General features: G+C 42.4%; 1 protein-coding gene across 20 annotated transcripts in view; it reads left to right on the forward strand.

The window, feature by feature from the left end:
* The window catches only part of KANSL1 (KAT8 regulatory NSL complex subunit 1), a 195,588-nt gene that overhangs the window by 23,247 nt on the left and 155,755 nt on the right, over positions 1-16,586 (forward strand). For 4 of the 20 annotated variants that reach the window (XM_084984089.1, XM_084984094.1, XM_084984101.1 and 1 more), the window contains exons 1-2: positions 10,398-10,518; positions 10,870-11,003. The exons of 13 other annotated variants lie outside the window; for them this stretch is intronic. The gene's annotated coding sequence lies outside the window, so the exon portion shown is untranslated. Of the gene's footprint in view, positions 1-10,397; positions 10,519-10,869; positions 11,004-16,586 lie in introns of those variants that run through there. 3 more of the 20 variants (XM_084984095.1, XM_084984092.1, XM_084984093.1) reach the window with 3 other exon arrangements.

Raw genomic sequence — 16,586 nt, forward strand, 5'->3', positions numbered from 1 at the left:
TAAATGAATGGGAATTAATGATAGGGCTTTAAGGGGATATCTAATTTTATTAAAAATCAAAGAAAATCATTCAAGGCAGGAATACAAATATTATTGTTATCCCGTTTTAAAATTTTACTGACCTAGTCCAGATATTACTAGCAAGATCACACTTTGATATTTTGCCATCATAGAAATTCTAGGAAGTGTGAGTAGTTTTTCCCCTTCCTCTACACTGAAGGATTTTTTTTTCTTCTTTATATTACAAAAGATACAGTTTCATTAGGCCATTTTGTTGTTGTTTTGCTAGTTGAAGCTAGAGCTAGTTCATTTGTGACAAATTTTGTTAGATATAATTTGTTTCTAAATTTGGTTGTGAGAATTAATTTGGAATATGGCTGAAAATACCATATATTGTGTTCTTTATTTTTGTCAGTTTAACTCAGAAATGAAAAAGATTGCTGTTGAGAAGATTATATATGATTTCTTAGTAAATGAGTGACAGAGATAAGACAGGGACTTTAGCACTTCCTGAATTCCAGTCATGTTCTCTCAGTAGCTTATGGACTCATTTATAATATTGTACCCCAAACAGTTTTTACATTAGATATTTTCAGGTTCATCATTTGTATAAAGGACTATGTTCAGGGGTTTTGGGCATGCATATTTATCTCTAAATGATCTAAAACAGTGCTTCTCCAGTTTTTTCTTTAAAATATTCTCAGGGTCTGGGATTGTCCAGAGAAGTCTGCCACAGGAAGGGCATTTCTCTGAAAAATCCTTCTTGCTCTTGGAAAAAATGAGAATTTTGCTCCATAATATATTGTGTTTATTTTAACAAAAGTATTTTACTATAATCTTTGATTAAGTCCTCATTCCAGCAAGGTGTGTCCTGTTTAATCAAGTGCCCTTGTTACTTCCTGGTCTATAGTTGTGTGCTCCAGACTGTACATGAGAAGTCACTTCAAGAATCTAGGAATTGGAGTTTCTGTTGTGGCTCAGTGGTTAACAAACCCGACTAGCACCCATGAGGATTTCAGTTCAATCCCTGACCTCGCTCAGTGGGTTAAGGATTTGGTGTTATCATGAGCTGTGGTGTAGGTTGCAGACAGGGCTCAGATCCTGAGTTGCTGTGGTTGTGATGTAGGCCAGCAGCTATAGCTCTGATTCAACCCCTAGCCTGGGAACCTCCATATGCCGCTGGTGTGCCCTAAAAGACAAAGAGATCAAAAGAAAAAAAAAAAAGAAAAAAAGAACCCAGGAATCATTGTATTAAAAAGTAACATTCCTGGAGTTCCTGTTGTGGCGCAGTGGAAACGAATCTGACTAGTAACCATGAATTTGCAAGTTCGATCCCTGGCCTCGCTCAGTGGGTTAAGGATCCGGCATTGCCATGAGCTGGTGTAGGTTGCAGAGGCAGCTCAGATCTGGCGTTACTGTGTCTGTGGCATAGGCCGGCAGCTGCAAATCTGATTAGACCCTAGCCTGGGAACCTCCATATGCTGCGGGTGTGGCACTAAAAAGACAAAAAGACAAAAAAAAAAAGTAACGTTCCTTTCCAAGAATGGTGTGCCTCTCCATTTCAGGGCATAGGGTGGTATGCTGTCTCTGTAATCCCTAGGTTTGCAGTGCCATCAGAGCAAGGTTTTATTTTATTTTTGGGGGCTACATCTGCAGCATGTGGAGGTTCCTAGGCTAGGGGTCAAATTGAAGCTGCAGCTGCAGCTATCGGCCTGTGCCATAGCCACAGCAATGTGGGATCCGAACCCCATCTGAGACTTACACCATAGTAATGAGCAGGGCCAGGGATTGAACCCTCATCCTCTTAGCCTCCTAGTCAGGTTTGTTACCACTGAGCCATGACAACTCCCGTCAAAGCAAGATTTTTAGAAGTTGTGTTTTAACTTTGGATTTGGCAACTCACTTAAAAAAGTTGTTTTTTTTAAAAATGCCTTTTGTCTTGGAGTTCCCGTCATGGTGCAGTGGTTGACGAATCCGACTAGGAACCATGAGGTTGCAGGTTCGGTCCCTGCCCCTGCTCAGTAGGTTAATGATCCGGCGTTGCCGTGAGCTGTGGTGTAGGTCGCAGACACGGCTTAGATCCCACGTCGCTGTGGCTCTGGCGTAGGCCGGTGGCTACAGCTCCGATTCGATCCCTAGCCTGGGAACTTCCGTATGCCGCGGGAGCAGCCCTAGAAATGGCAAAAGACCAAAAAAATAAATAAATAAAAATAAAATAAATAAAACAAATGCCTTTTGTCTTTTACACTTGTTACCTCCTTTTCTCTTTGAATGTTTTTTCCCTCTGACTCTGTATCAGGCCCTCCATAGCTTGGCTGCTTACAGCTGCCTTGAGGTTCTTCATGTTTACCTTGATGTATCATTTGGAAAAGAAGCCAGGCAGTTTCTTGATAAATTTGGGGCATGTTTTGACATTTATTATTTGATACAGTGTTTAGGTCTAAGGCACATTGCTTCATGTGACATTGCCTCATCTGCAAAATCAGTATGTTAAAATAACATTCCTTCTGTTGTGTTTGGTCAGTTAACTTTTTTGTTAATTCTAATTATTTGAGAATTTAAAAAATATTGTGTACCAAAGTTCAAAGCATTAGAATTAATTAAAATCCACCCAAATAATCTGTTTGCTTATTTATTTATTTATTTATTTATTTATGGCTGTGGACTGGTGGCTTGATGTTGGATCTCAGTTCTGAGACTAGGGATTGAACCTAGGCTGCAGTGGTGAAAGCACCAAATTCTAACCACTAAACTACCAGGGAACTCCCAGGCAGTTTATTTAATCAGCAGTTTTAACTACTTCGGAAACTTTATTAAAATATTCATATAGGAGTTCCCTTATGGCTCAGTAGGGCATTGTCAGTGTTGTGGCTCAGGTCACTGCTGTGGCACAGGTTTGATACCTGCCCTAGGAACTTCTACATGCCATGGGTGCAGCCAAAAAAAGAAAAAAAAAATTAAAAAAAAATATTCAGGGAGTTCCTGTTGTGGTGCAGCAGAAACGAATGCAGTGACTAGGAACCATGATGTTGCAGGTTCGATCCCTGGCCTTGCTCAGTGGGTCAGGGATCCGGTGTTGCTGTGAGCTGTGGTATAGGTCTCTGATGCAGCTCAGATCCTGTGCTGCTGTGGCTGTGGTGTAGGCTGGCCGCTGTAGCTCCGATTCGACCCCTAGCCTGGGAACCTCCATATGCCTTAGATGTGGCCCTGAAAAAAAGAAGCAAAAAAAAAAAAAAAAAAAAAAAAATTCGTATAAAGTTCTGGTTAAACTACATGTATTAGTGCTTGTGTAGCTACTTTGAAATATGGGCCTTCAGAGGAGAAAGCCATCAATCTTAGAGGTTAGATCTTAACATAGCTGATGGCCTGGGAGAAACTGACTTGTTTAAGAAATACAGTTAAATTTTAGCACTATTTTCTTTCTTTTTTCTTTTTTTTTCTTTTTTTTTTTTGGTCTTTTTGCCATTTCTAGGGCCACTTCTGTGGCATAAGGAGGTTCCCAGGCTAGGGGTTGAATCGGAGCTGTAGCCTCCGGCCTACACCAGAGCCACAGCAACTCTGGATCCGAGCCGTGTCTGCAACCTACACCACAGCTCATGGCAACTCGGGATCCTTAACCCACTGAGCAAGTCCAGGGATCGAACCCACAACCTCATGGTTCCTAGTTGGATTCGTTAACCACTGAGCCACAATGGGAACTCCTTTTTTTTTTTTTTGCTTTTTAGGGCTGCACCCGTGGCATATGGAGGTTCCCAGGCTAGGGGTCAAATCGGAGCTACAGCTGCTGACCTAAGCCACAGCCACAGCAATGCAGGATTTGAGCCGCATCTGTGACCTATACCACAGCTCACGGCAATGCCGCATCCTTAACCCATTGAGTAAGGCCAGGAATTGAACCTGCAACCTCATAGTTACTAGTTGGATTTGCTTCCTTTGCGCCACAATGAAAACTCCCTTACACTATTTTCTTAAATATCTCCAAATAAGTTATTTCTAGATTTAGGAGTGCTTTCATGGTTAACCTGTATCTTCAGTTATTGTTCTCGTCACTAATGCAGTTAAATTATGAGGCTGCCCAAGATTAGTGATTTCTTCTAAGTTATTAAATCACTTCTATGATGAGATAGTAAGGTAATATCTTTGTGTAAATTCTGGAGTCTGTATCTTTAATATAAGGAAGAAAATTGTCTTGTTTTTAGGTGGGATTGAAGCTGAGGAATACCATGCATTCTTATAACACTTTGCCATTGACGAGTTTTTCAAATGCCTTAAATTGTTTCATTTTACTGCAGATTTGTTTGTAGTGGATTGAGTACATAAGAATATATGATTTTTTTTTTAGCATGTGGCTGCAAGTGTGGCATATGGAAGTTCCCAGGCCAGGGATCAAACCAGAGCCACTGCAGAGACAACACCGAGTAGTCGTGATGTGAGCCACAGTGGATGTCTGGATTATATGATATTTTGAATTAGTTGAGACCTCCCTCCATTTAGTGAAAAAAAAAAAAATCTTGATCTCTGAGCTTTATAGTCATTGTAATCAATGTGAGGATTTTCTCTTACTTACCTTTGGTCAAATGTTGATACTTGTGAAACTGTCAATTGGAAGTATTGTTTAATACCTTTGGGTTTATTTATTTATTTATTTTTGTCTTTTTGGCATTTCTTGGGCCGCTCCCATGGCATATGGAGGTTCCCAGGCTACGTCAGAGCCATAGCAACTCGGGATCCGAGCCGCGTCTGTGACCTACACCACAGCTCACGGCAACGCCGGATCGTTAACCCACTGAGCAAGGGCAGGGATCGAACCCGCAACCTCATGGTTCCTAGTCAGATTCGTTAACCACTGTACCATGACGGGAACTCCTACCTTTGGGTTTAATACCTTTGTCATGTTTGCACTTCTTTTTTTTTTTTGTCTTTTTGCTTTTTCTAGGGCCGCTCCTATGGCACATGGAAGTTCCCAGGCTCTAGGGGTCTAATCAGAGCTGTAGCCACTGGCCTATGTCAGAGCCACAGCAACTTGAGATCCGAGCTGGGTCTGGGACCTACACCACAGTTCACTGCAACTCCTGATCCTTAACTCACTGAGCGAGGCCAGGGATGGAACCCGAAACCTCAAGGTTCCTAGTCGGATTTGTTAACCACTGAGCCACGACAGGAACTCCGAATTTGCACTTATTATGCACCAGGTGAGTAGCATGTTTCTACTGGGAGGCTGTGACTGTGGAAGGCAGGGGATATGGTGGGAAAGTAAGAAATGGAGACTGGCACCCTGATCCCAGCATGTGTTTCAGCTTTGGCTTTGGGGAGTCTCTCAGCTCTTTTCTCTTGGCTTCATTTTCTTGATAATAAGATCTGGAGGTTGAACTATATGGCCTTCCGTAAGTCCTTGTATATCCAAAATTCTTTGATATAAATTTCCCAATTTTGGTTCCATTTATTCTGCCTTTCTACTTACTATTTAGCCAGCTGAATAGTAACCTGATAGCATGTACCAATTTCAATTTAAAGATGTTTCTTTCATGATATAATTTTAATATTGTCCTAAATAGATTAATGTGTTCATTTCTGGAGTTCTTACTGTGGCTCAGTGGAAACGAGCCCAACTAGTATCCATGAGGATTCAGGTTCAGACCCTGGCCTCGCTCAGTGGTTAAAGGATCTGGCCTTGCTGTGAACTGTGGTGTAGATTGCAGATGAGGCTCTGACTCTTTGTTGCTGTGGCTGTGGCATAGGCCAGCAGCTGCAGCTCCACTTCAACCCCTAGCCTGGGATCCTCTATATACCGCACCTTTGGCCCTAACAATAAAAAAAAAATGTGTTCATTTCTCTGATGTCTGGACTAGGTCCCTGGGGTGCAATGGTAAATAACAAAAACTCGGTCCCTGTCCTTTTGAAACTAAATGGTTTAGGCTTTAGGACTTTCTCCTGAGGTATTATATTAATTGCTTTTTTTTAAATTTTTTTAAAGTATGAAACAAAACCCCTGTCCTTTTGAGATAAGTTTGGACACATTAAGTACTGAATTTTATTTGATTTTATTTATTTATTTTTGTCTTTTGTCTTTTTAGGGCTGCACCCATGGCATATGGAGGTTCCAGGCTAGGGGTCAAATCAGAGCTGTAGCCACTGGCCTATACCACAGCCACAGCAACTTGGGATCCCAGCCACGTCTACAACCTACACCACAGCTCATGGCAACACCAGATCCTTAACCCACTGATTGAGGCCAGGGATTGAACCTGCATCCTCATGGATACTGATCGGGTTCATTAACCACTGAGCTATGAGGGGAACTCACTGAATTTTTTTTTTTTTTTTTTTTTTTTTTTTTTTGTCTTTTTGCCTTTTCTAGGGCTGCACCCATGGCATATGGAGGTTCCCAGGCTAGGGGTCGAATCGGAGCTGTAGCCACCAGCCTACGCCAGAGCCACAGCAACACAGGATCCAAGCCGCGTCTGCGACCTACACCACAGGTCACCGCAACGCTGGATCCTTAACCCACTGAGCGAGGCCAGGGATTGAACCTGCAACCTCATGATTCCTAGTCGGATTCGTTAACCACTGAGCCATGACGGGAACTCCCTGAATTTTTGATAGAATATCCTGCTTAGGAGTTTCTGGCTTGTTAGAAGATACATGGTGAGGAAGTTAGAGAGTGCCTTTTGGAGTCTGCTTATTGTGTAGATGAGAGTAATCACAATTTGAAATAATCATAGTTCCTGCCTTTAAGAGCTTTCAGGCCAGTTTCAGGAGGCAAGACTGGTATATGAAAATAACCTCAGAGGAATTATAGAGAGCATTTAATCAAGAGCAGAGTAATACAGTGCCAATTATCTACATTATTGTTATTTTTATTATTACTGTTTCCTTGAAGGAAAAATGAGTTGGAGGTGGATTGGGGGAGAGGAGTGAACAAAGGAACGATGGTGAGGAGGATGGTTCTCTTTTTCTAGGCAGAAAGAACACATAGATACATGGGATGGGTACAGAGTTGTGTATAGGAGGGAAGGGCTTTTCTATGTAAGTTATATAAAATATGACAATATGAATTATCATAAGGTATTATAATGCTAATACTCTAAAATATGAGAAAATAATCAGTATGTTTTTGACTTCAGGCATGGGAAACCTAACGCAAATTGGCTTAAACAATAATGAAATGTTTATTACATTGGTGTCATGTAGCTGGAAGTCCAGAAATCTTGCAGATGTCAGGATTGTTTGATGTAATCATTTTATGCTGTCTCCAAGGACGAAGGTTCCCTCCATCTCTCCATTCTGCCCTCTTTGATGTGGGTGGCATCTTCAGGATTGCTGTAAGGTGACTGTAGAAGTTTGAAGTGTGATGTTCAGGACCTGAAGAACTGTTTCTTGCTCATCGTTTTAGGGCTGAAGAAGCTTTTTTCACAAGTCTCTCTCAAAGGCCTTCTAGTGGGCTTCCCCTTATGTCTTATTGGCCAGGATTAGGTTCCATGCCTGTTCCCAACAAATCACTGATATATAGGATGGATTAAAACTAATCCATTAGGTTAGAGTGGATATTGGAGAGCCAACCACAGTGACTCCTCCTAGAATGATTTGAAAAATGAGTAGTGTGTCTGTGTTTGTTTGGCTTTTTAGGGCTGCGCCCGCAGCATATGTAAATTCCCATGCTAGGGGTTGAATCAGAGCTGTAGCTGCTGGCCAACGCCACAACCATGCCAGATTTGAGCCGAGTCTGTGACCTACACCACAGCTCACAATGCTGGATCCTTAACCCACTGAGCAAGGCCAGGGATCGAATCCAAGTCCTCATGGATACTAGTCCAGTTTGTTACTGCTGAGTCACCACGGGGACTCCTGGGTGTGTGTGTTTTTAATGAGCCTTGGTATTCACTGTGATTTGGAGGGAAATTTTAAGAAAATATATTTCTCTTAAGACTTTTGTGTCTGTAGTGGCTCACCTTTGAATGCCCTTATTTGTGAAAATTGGTGTCTGAGCATAAAGACATCTTTACTGAGATAAGAAATTGAAACAAATTGACTGCTTTAAGTGCCATAAACACTGTGAACTCTTCACTCTTGGGCTAAGCAATGAGAAAAAAGAAAAGTTGGCATTTATTTTTACACATGATTAAAAATGAGCATTTGGGGAGTTCCCATTGTGGCTCAATGGTAACGAATCCAACTGGTATTCATGAGGATGCAGGTTCGATCCCTGGCCTCGCTCAGTGGGTTAAGGATCCGGAGTTGCCACAAGCTGTGGTGTAGGATGCAGTTGTGGTTCCAATCTGGCGTTACTGTGGCTGTAAAATATGCTGGCAGGTTCTGTTCCAACTTGACTCCTGGCTCAGGAACTCCCATATGCCACAGGTTTGGTCTTAAAAAGAAAAAAAAAAGAGCATTTCCATCTTTTTCTTAACCATCGAAGATGTATTTTATACTTTTTAGTTATTTGGGAGCCTAATTAAGTCTGGAAGATGAGTTTTAAGAATACAAGCAGTAGTAAAATTAATTATTTTGTGGCAAGTATCTTTGAACATAATATTTAAGTATACACTGCAAAGGGTTTGCCTTATTTGGTATTTTTCATTCTGCTCATTTAGATTTCAGAATCCTCAGATTAGGGCTCTAGTTCGCCATCTATTGGTCTTGGAATTAACTTTCTGCTGTAATTATGTGGAATTACTATTTTTGTGGGCATGTGTGTATATACATTTTTAAATCAACTAACACCCCCTCCAGGATTATAAATTAAAAAGCCAAGACTGGGATCTCTTTAGGATATATATGCAATTATGTATACATATATTTGTTTATTCTTTGTATAATTTGACACTGTGACTCTTGATATTTGAGTACCTTCACTATGACGTAGTGTGATTTTAAGAGTACAAAGGGAAACTCACAGAAATTTTGGTGTAGAGGCTGTAGGAGCTGGTGAGTTAGTGTAACTTTGTGGGAGGACAAACAGTAAGGCTGTTTTTTTTGACTAACAGAAATGACACACACCACCGGATATTGGTTCTGGTAAGCCACAACACAGTATTGAGCATTTCTCATCTTCCTCTTTGGTACTAGAGCATACCCTTTTCATCTGCTGAACTTGATGATTTTATTGTTGGAAACATTTTTTTGTTGTTCCGTCATTTAATATTTTGATGAATCCCAGAGTTCCTTTTTTAAAGTCTCAAGTACAGAATTCATTTTTTGGCATCTTTTTCTTTAATTTTAAAGGATGGTGGAATTATAATTTGTGTAAATGTGACACTTTGCGTTATATTGCCAATTTTTTTTTAATCTAGAAAAGGTTCCATTATTTTAAGGCCCTGTTTTGGGAAAAGAATAAAATACTGTGCCGACAAACTGGCCATGAGAAATGGTAAAGGTGCCACCACTTCAAACCAACTGTGGTAGGAAAGTGGAAGTTTGCTTTTTGTTGTGAGATTTGGGTTTTTCTCTATGGAGTTCTTTGTTAAACTTTTAGCATAGCAGTGAACTTCCTTTTGGTGGCGACAGGAAGCATAAATACTCATTGTGTAATGCCATTTGCCTGCTTTGGCGGATCTGCCAAGCCATGACACCCAAAACAAGACGCGTGCCTCTTAACGAAAACTACAGTTCCCAGCGGGCCTGGCGCTGGTGGGCCATCACTTCCCCTCTAGCTGCGGGCTGGCCCTTACCGGGCTGGCCCGGCGCGGGCTCTGGCTGGCGCCTGCGCAATGACGATGTGCGCGTTTCTTTTTTTTTTTTTTTTTTTTTAACCCTGGCCGCTGCGGAGCGCGGCGTTGGGGCCAGTGCCCAGGCATGCTGCAGTGTACCGAGGCAGGCTGCTCGGACAAAGGGCGGCAGAAAGCGCTTCACTGGTCAGGGAGCTCCCCACCTCATTCAGCGCACGTTTAGCCCTGCAATAGTGTGGCACCTGGAATAGTGACAGCATTAGTCTACTACCCAGTACAAACAGTTTCTCGCTCATGTCCTCTTGCTCCGTCGCGCTAGCCTGCCTTGTCCCTCATAGGCGGCGCGCGGCCCGCCAAACCCGTCGCGGAGGGAATGTGACGGCGTCAGTGCCTCAGATTAGCCTTACCCAGGCCGGAGCGAGGGCCCGCTCCCGCCTGCCGCAGTGCCGCGTGCATTCGCCGCACGTCTGGGAGCAGCAGGATCCCGACGCCGCGGCCTCCGCAGTTGGAGGTGCAGAAACAGCGGCCGCGGCGAGGAGCCATGACTGAGGCGGTGGCGACGGCGGCCGCGCCTCCTGGCGGCCCGCGGGGGCGGCGCGGCAGGCGCCCCCTGGCGGCGCGCCGGGGCGGAGCGGCCGCCGCAGCCGCAGCCGGCGGAGGCGCTGCTGTCCCTCCTCCCCGTGTCCCCGGCGCTCGCCCGCTCGCTCGTTCGCTCCATTCTCCCTCCGCTTCAGATTAAAGGGGGGGAGGGAAAAGAAGCTCGGCCGCCATTTTCCCAGTGCCGCCGCCACCGCCGCCACCGCTCGCCGAGCCGGCGGGAGAACCGAGCACCGTAGCGAAGCCGACTCGTCTTGCCGCGGCGGCGCGGGGGGCGGCCGGAGCGCGCTCGGCGGCCGGGAAGAGGCGTCCGGGGGCGGCGGCCGGGGTGCGGGTTCGGGCTGCAGACGGCGGCGCTTGTTTGTGCGGGGCGGGGGGGCGGCTTCACCCTCTGCCCCCGCCCGCCCGTTTTCCCGGCCGAGCTGTGTTCCCCGGCTGTGCCCAGGCCCTGCCGGAGCCGAGGAAGGCCGGAGAAAGGGCCCGAAAGAGAAGAAAAAGCAGCCGCTCCCCGCCGCCTTCCCCTCCCCCTCCGCCTCGCCCCCCCGCCCGGAAAGTCAGGGCGGCTCCGGGCGCCGGGGGGGAGGAGAGCGGCGGGCCCGGGCCGGAGCCGCCGCCGCGCGCCCCCGCCCGCTGCCGCCGCCGCCGCCGCCGCCGGCCCTTGGCGCCCAGGCCGGGGGCTGTTTGCAAACTGCGCCCATTTTGTGGGCTGAATCCGCCCGGGCAACGCTCTTCCATCACGTGGTAGGTGCTGCTGCTGCTGCTGCTCCTCTCCTCCTCCTCCCGCTGCCCTTTCTCCTTCTCCTCGCTCTCCCTGTGGCTCCCATTTCTCCCTCTCTTTGTTAGTTGTAACTAGAAAGGCAGGGCAGGGCAGGGCAGGAAAAATCCCCGGAACTTTAAATGGCCTCTCCGGGCTTCCCCGCTGCGGGTCCGGGGCTGGGAGTCGCCCAAGGGCGGGGGTGTGCGGGGGCCCTTCCCCACCAGCTGCCGCCTCGTTCGCTAGCTTTTCCTTTGGCGTTCTATTTAAAAACGAGGCTTTAAGAACACGATTTATGCCTGTAAAAAAGCCCCAAACAAACTCTGGCTCTCGCCTTGAACTTCTCGACTGCAAAAGGCCTTTCTCTGCTCGAAACACACCTCTTGAGCGTTTCACGGTGTGTATCACAACTCTGATTGTTTAGTGAGAAGGTTATTTGTTTCCTTTATTATCATTTTTGTTACTTATAAATTGAGGTCACTTACGTTTTCAGATCTAGTCTCCCTCAGGCGGACTTTTTTTTTTTTTTTTTAACTAAAGAGGAAGAGACATTTATTTGCTTTTAAGTGAGTTTGGGGGGCCTGTTTTCCGGCTGACGGTCTTTTGATTCTCAGCAAATAGTTTGATTGTTTTCCATACGATAAACATCCCTACCCTCATGTTTTACTTAGAAATCCTTTTGTTTTCCCTTGTCGGGATCCCAGTGTGGTTTTTCTGAGAAACACGTTACTTAACTATTGCTTATTGATTGCCTTAGGGGAGAAGGGGTGACATGGCGCCACTTTAAATTGCTCTCTTTCCTCCTCTGTTTTCCTCCCCTTTATTCTGGAGGTCACTGAAGCATTTTTCGTGACCTGTTAATGAAACTACTTGAGAATTTTAAGAATACAACTAGTCCGGCTGGAGTTTGATACCTCAAGGGTCCGGCGATCCGAATCCCGAGGTCCCCAAAGTTCCGAGAAATCTTCCTAGTCTTCCTGCCTCGCGTCCCTCCCCTCCATTCACTATCCTGGTGTTGCCATCTCCTTTGTCACGTGGCTAGCAATCATTGTGTTTTTTTGTTTGTTTTGGGGTGTGTGTTTATATTTTTAAATTGTAGCCTAGAAGAACCTCCCTCCGCCCCATTGGAGAAAACAAAACGTTTTAGTTTTTTTAGTTTTAGAGTCAGAGAACATTTATAATAAACGATAAAATTACATAATCTTTGCCTTGCATAATCATGATATAGTTATAGATTGTTAGTGAACTTTGTCTCTAAAGCACTTTCAAGTATAGAAAGTAGAACATTGGAATATGTTTGCCATTTCTCAGAATAGTCTAGTATTTGCCCTGCTTTTTTGGGTCCTTTAAAGTACCACTATTTACAAGGGCTTAAGTGGGTGTGTTTTCCTCTCCCCTCCCCCCTTCTATAGGCTATACTTGGTTCTTTTCTAACATGCTGTCTGACCGATTTAGAAATTTTCAGTTGTCTACAGGCTTGTCATTTAAAACTATTCTTATTTTCTCTTAACAATAGTGAATACTTTTGAGTAATAATTGTTTTTTACCTAAAGTGTTTTATTACGTTTCTATTACATTTTTGATCCAGAGAATTTTTATTATGAATCCCAATTGATGTAGAAGAAGAGTGCTGTTCTATTTTGTTTCTTCATATCAGTTTTCACAATAGTTGGGTAGATTTCTATTTTATAAAATGCCAAGTTCATTTCTCTATTGTTTCTGCATAGGTTACTAGCCACTTTACCAGTATGAAAAAAGATCTGTTGTGAGTTAAATTTTTTTTTAAAGTAAATATGAAATATAGTGATTCTTAAGTATACCTTGATTCTTTTCCTCTGCCATGTATATTTTCAATGGTTTTGGGCCATTTTCCTTGCTAACAGTTACATCATGTCATGTGATATGTGCAGTGTGATGTGTAGTTCTAAAAATAAGGCAAGGTAAAAATGCTCATCCTTTGGGAATTTAAAAATGTAACATATATGGGGATAATTATCTAAAGTTGTGGAATTCTGATTTTGATTTCTGCTAGGTTTATCCAACAAAGTATGCAGAATGCAGTTTCTTTGACCTTTAGCATATTCGATGTATTTGTTAGTGATCTTATGATTTGAAGTGGTTAATTTTTAAATTTTCAAGTGTGAACCTCTTGAAAGGAAACGTAGATGTGTGACAAAGATTCTTAACATCTATGTCATGATAAGGATGATTGGTCTCTGATGACTGCCTTATTTAAGTATGTATAAGGAAAGTTTTTGATTAATGTCTGTAGACATTTAAAAGAGTGATCAATTAAGAATTGACAGAGCCTTGAGGTATAGTGGGGTTTCTGGTCCTTTCAGCTATATGAATCTTTTTAAATGAAGTATTTAGAAGTATTCCTGCATCTCTCCAGAAAGCTTTATTCAGTATTTTAACATTTTTGACTTTTGTGCTTTGCTAAAGTGAGATACTGAATCTTTGTATGATTATCTTCCTGCCTACACATGTTATTTCTATGGTGAAACCTGCAGAGCATACTTTGATTGTTAGGTGACTTATCATTATCCTGTTGAGGAAAATTCTGAAAGCTAGAAACTGAGTAAGCCTTAGTTCACTTTTGAACTTTTATCAAGGTGAGGAGAAAGGAAAATAACTTTCTTCAAACACTGCCAATACCTTCCATTTCTAGTTATGCTACACTGTAACCAGTGTCTCTACATCCTCTGGATTTTACTGGGTTGACCACAGATTTTATTGTATTTCAAAGTGAATAACAAGTTATAGATTTGTTCTTTGACATAACCTGACTCATGTAATCTAAAACAGAGCTATTGTGGTTGGTGATGCTGTTTTGAGAAGATATTTTAGTATGGAGTGGTTCTAGTTAAGACCTTTTTTGAGTAAAGCTTAGTTAACCTTGTTGTAGTACTAGAAAAGCACTTGTAAAATGTTGCAAAAAAATGAATCCTTGTTGATTTTTCTAAACAATAGTCATTGAAAATCTTGAATTAAAAGAGTCATGCTTATTCCTTTTAAATTTAGTTGGCTTCCGTGTGGGGGGGGGGCGGTTGGTAGGGATTATTTTTTCTCCTTGGTGAGGTCATCAGACACAGAAATTAAGTGACTTCCTTTCCTGGAGAGAGAGTTTTGTTTTGTTTTTTTTTTAACCTCCAGATATCTTTCCATTCCCTTGGGTTTGGAAAGGAGGGACTAGTTGCGTACTAGGTATGTGGTCTTTAGTTGATTGCCCCAGAGCAGATCTCATTACTGAGTTTGTTTTAGTTTTAAAACACCTTTTCTTTGCCCTCTTTATTTTAAGTAAGTTTATGCCTTGATTATTTAGACTGTTTTAGGTCTCAGGAAGCATATTTTGCATTAGTGCCCTTTTACTTGATCACTTTATGAAAAGGTGCAGGTGCAGGTGTCTCGAATAAAATGGCCCCAAACATCTGGTGTTCCTGCTGTGTCAGTTCAGAGTACTTGGATCATGTCCTTTCCCTAAAATAGGACTTTACCTGTTTCTTGGAAATCTATATTAAGACTGAGTCTTCATGTTGCTTCTGAAGATGTATGTTTACATTATAGTTTCTATCATAATAAGTTGCATATGAGCCTCTGGGCATACTGAAAGTTGTGCAGAAATATTCCTGCCAGAGAATAGTAATTCAGAACACTGTTGGACTATTTTGTCAGTACTTCCCATTCCCTGAAACGTGAGATCAAAACTCAGTGAACCACAATAATGATTAGAAAAGGCAATGTAAATTTAAAAAACAAATACCTACTGTGCTAGAGGTCACCAACATTTGAAGGCCACAAGAAGAGGTGGAAAGTAAGTGGTGTCCTTGAGTGTCACTTCCAGATTGTGGAGAGAATTTTGGGTCATAGGAAAAGACCAGTATGTGTTATTGGGAGGGCCACTGTTGGCTATTAGTTCAGTTATCATTTTGTCATGTGCCTGTCTTTTAGAATGTAGGGTAAAACATTTAGGAGAAAATAAGTAGATAAGTATGATTTACCAAAAAGCCTGGACTCCAAAAGGAACTGAAATAGATGTTTTTTTCTTCATGTGGGTTTTTTTGTTTTCTTTCTTTTTTTTTTTTTTATGGCTATGGGAAGCTTTATTTTACTATTTTCTATACTTTTGAGTGTTTTTGAAAGTTACTGTTATAAAAAGATTGTATCTTTATAATGCAACATTGTTTAAGGACCTCTCCTTGAAGTAGATTTGACAGTTAACGCCTAGTGGTTCCCTGACTCCTCTCTTCTTTATGTGTTAATAAGCGTTTCTTGTCTTTGAATAAAGAGAAAGCTAAAATGTAGGGTATGAGGAAACCACCTTCAAAGTAGAGAGCACAGTTCATATTTATGAACGAAAAACAAACAAACTTGGGTAGTCTGAAAGGAAAACTTCAAGATTATATATCAAGATTTAAAAGCATTATGCCAAGAGGCCCTTGAAAGTAGGGACCTTTTAAATTCCTATCTCTGTTGTGTAGTGGTGTCTGGCAACTGATAGCTGTTACCTTCTGCAAGCCTTGCTTTTATAAGACTTTAAGCCAGCTCCATAAAATTTTAACATTTGAATATCCTAGCCTACCAGGGAATAATATAGCTGTATATTTTATTATTGTTGACTTAGACTTACCTTTTTCTCCTCTAGGTTTTTTTTTTTTTTTTTCTCCTTTTTAGGGCCACACCTGAGGCATGTGGAAGTTCCCAGGCCAGGGGTCGAATTGCAGCTGCAGCTACCAGCCTATACCACAGCCACAGCAATGCAGGATCTGAGCCAAGTCTGCGAACTGCACCACAGCTCACGAACTACTGTGGTTCTTAACTCACTGAGTGAGGCCAGGGATTGAACCCACATCCTCATGGATACTAGTTGGGTTACTTACCGCTGAGACACGACGGGAACTCCTCCTCTAGTATTAATTTTAAAAAATTATTTTCCCTAAGTTTTTATTTCTGTACTAAAGTTTTTTTTTATTACAGTAGAAAACAAACCATATGACATATTCTTTAATACCATAATCTGATAGTGAAAAACATAGAACTTTAAACGAATTTGTGTGTTATCCTTATGCCAGAGATATATGAATTTCTGTGTCTATTCTGCTATATGTGCTGCTGACTCCCCAAGTTTTTGAGAGTAAGAAAATGTAAGGCGGAGGTAAATTCAGTGCAGTTTTATCTGCATGTTATCAAAAACTGGTTCTTGTTACTTGAACCAGGAATCCCAAGTGAGCTCTCATTGTGAATTTTAAGTACAGCAGATTCTACCTTTGTGTGGAAAAAGTTGCTTGAGTGGCATCAAAATTAATGGAGTCCATCACCTTTTAATTTCTTTCTACAAAGGGAGCAGCTTAGGGCCAGAACTGGTTAAATTCAGTTGGAACAAGTGTTTGGGAATAAAAAAGATGCATCATAATGTTGTTGTTAGGGCACTAAACCGAAAATTGCTAAAAACTGATATCCACGCTTTCTTTCAATATTTGCTCTTTGGCCTTTGTGACTGCTTATTAGCACTTTCACTGGAGGCTGTGGAGGGATGGAGGAGAAAAGCTAATTTAGCTTCTGATGTTAGC

This window comes from Sus scrofa, chromosome 12, assembly GCF_054392235.1.
Source record: "Sus scrofa isolate SSC_HxYL_T2T_F1_AM1 chromosome 12, Sscrofa_HxYL_maternal_Yorkshire_Landrace_v2.0, whole genome shotgun sequence".
Classification (NCBI taxonomy): domain Eukaryota; kingdom Metazoa; phylum Chordata; class Mammalia; order Artiodactyla; family Suidae; genus Sus; species Sus scrofa.